The following is a 2,706-nucleotide window of genomic DNA, read 5'->3' on the forward strand; positions in this document are numbered from 1 at the left end:
TGAAGACTCTCTCCTGTTTAAAATAACTATTTATACAGTATTTTTAAGTCCAACAGCTTAATAATTAATTCGTGGTGAATTAGAGTTTTGTTTAAAAATTTATTGTTGGTTAATAATTATTTCACGCATAACACAAAATTCGAATTCCAATACTTATTTAAGTAGTTTAGTAATTAATTTTTTAATTTGTAATGATTATTAATTTCTTAGCATAATGTATATTAAGGGTGTTCGCGGTGCGGTTTGGTTCGGTTTTAAGGGAAAAAGTCATCCGATCCGAACGCTTAATTTATATGCGGTGCGGTTTGGATTGGATGAAATTTTTTTGGAAATCCGATCCGATCCGATCCGATTACAAGCGGTTTAGATCGGTTTGGATTTACGGTTTTTAAAATAAAAAATTTAAATACATATAACAAGTCTCAACATCAAATTTTAAATAATCAACAATGACATAACAAGTCTTAACAATATCTTAAAAAGCCAACGATAACATAACAATAGAAATAAAATTATAGGTTAGTTAAAATAAATAAATAAATAACATTTTCAACATAAAATATTTATTAAATAATAATAATACATGAATAATAGAAAAATGTATAACAAATTGAACATGTTATAAGTATAATTGTAAACATAATAATAAAATATTAATATTATGGCACATTGTGCGGTTTGGATTGGATTGGAATGGTTATAAAAAGTAGATCCGAAATCCAATCCAATCCAGCGGTTTATAAAAAATAAAATCCAATCAAATCCGAATTAGTGCGGTTTTAATCGGTTTTCGGTTTGGATCGAATTAGATGAATGGTTTAATTTGGATCGGTTTGGATTTGAACACCCCTAATGTATATTATTCAAAAGAGCAACATTAAAGAGATAATAATATAAAATTATCTTATTTAATTTAATATCTATAATTTTATGTATATAATATTTAAAATTATATACTTGTTATATTTAATATTATGTATTTATTTTAGAAATAATTAATAAATATAAAATAAAATAATTTTAAGTTGATTTAAAATAATTTTTTCAACTATTTTCGTTAGAAGATAAGGTTAAACGAGCTTTCTCCCGTCCCCAATGCATATCCCTAGAATTTGTAATTTCGTGACTGAGCTTCTTGTAATCTTGTCACATATCCAATGGAGAGAACCAGAGAGATCACGATCGAACTACCTTTGTTTTATTTTATGTTTTGACGGGAACCTTTATTATTATTATTTTATTATTATTAAAAGAAATTAATCGATTATTTAAAAATTATCACGCTTGCATTGTAGCCGTTGAATTTAGAAGACATGTACCTATGTAGGACCTTCCCATCACTTTCTAGGTCCCAATAATGCTCCTATGCTGAACCCATTATGCATCTCTCTCTTCTTTTTTAATAAGAGGTAATTAATACATATAAAATAAGAGAGATAAAATCAATTTAGTACTTAACTTATATGCAAGATAGACTTTAATTTAGTCTTTAACTTGCATATGAGATAGACTTTAATTTAGTCTCTAAAATTTTAATTATTTTTATTTAATTCACAAACTTTGTAAATATGATGCATATTAGTCTAAAAATAAAACACAGTTTATTTTAAATAATTTAAACACGTGATACAACGTTATTTTTGAATTATTTGATGAGCACTAAAACTAAAATTGACATTATATTATAATTTTTAATATAATGTTGATACTCTGTTAATATTTATGTATCGAAATTATCCCAAAAACTAAAACTGACATCATATTATAAATTTTAATATAATGTTGATACTCCGTTAATATTTATGTGTCCAAATTATTTCAAAAATTAATATGAGACATATTTACAAAATTTAAACTCGCGTGTAAAATTATGAATTAAATTGGATATTATTATCCAAAATAAAACAACTTTTAACTAATTTTAAATGGATTTTTGTTCCATATTCAAAATCTCATACCACCGGTTTGCATATTGATTACTTGCCTTTCATAAGAAATTATTATACATAAGCAAATTGCCCACAGGGTCTGTCGCTGACCAATGTGTTGTTGCATGCACAAAACGGGATTCAAATCCTCCAATACTTGCTTAAGCAGACGAATGAGCCGACTACTCGACCAACCCAAGTTGGTTTCCAACAGTAGTATTTGGCCATAATACATATAATAAATAAAAGGATTAGGATTTGTGGTGATTATGAAATGGTGGGTCATTCCAACATTTAAAAGAAAAAGTTGCTCGTTTATTCATTGCCATTCACTAACTATTTAGTTTATTAATTAAAAATCATTATTGTATGTTCAATGTAATTTAATTATTTATAGAAATTAAAACTAACTTAAACTTATTTTATAAAATTATTCTTGTGATAACTTTTTCTTTATATATAAAAATTCTTCCACTATATATCTTCTCTTCTGCTTAATAAGAGCATATTGTTGTTAAATTATAATACTACAAAAAGTACTTTATTTTGAAAAAAAAAAGGGAAAAGAATGATGAAATATTTAAACATAATTACATTTTTTCAAGCTTTAATGGCAGTTCTCCTTATGTTAGTAGCATTATCCTAAGCTGGAAATAAATCCCAAGTTCATAAAAGCTTCACATTCAATGCAATAGCTTTTCTTATGAATTTTCATCACAACATGTATATTATGCATAATGTACACAAAAACTAAAAAATAAATAAATAAAAAGGAACG

At 25.6% G+C, this 2,706-nt stretch overlaps 1 long non-coding RNA gene across 1 annotated transcript in view; it reads left to right on the forward strand.

The window, feature by feature from the left end:
• LOC110267308 overlaps positions 1 to 2,706 on the forward strand; it is a 24,663-nt gene that overhangs the window by 18,183 nt on the left and 3,774 nt on the right. Inside the window, exon 2 of the long non-coding RNA XR_002354785.1 lies at positions 1,065 to 1,069. This is a non-coding gene — a long non-coding RNA (uncharacterized LOC110267308). The remainder of the gene's footprint in view (positions 1 to 1,064; positions 1,070 to 2,706) is intronic.

Source organism: Arachis ipaensis, chromosome B09 (genome assembly GCF_000816755.2).
Source record: "Arachis ipaensis cultivar K30076 chromosome B09, Araip1.1, whole genome shotgun sequence".
Classification (NCBI taxonomy): Eukaryota; Viridiplantae; Streptophyta; class Magnoliopsida; order Fabales; family Fabaceae; genus Arachis; species Arachis ipaensis.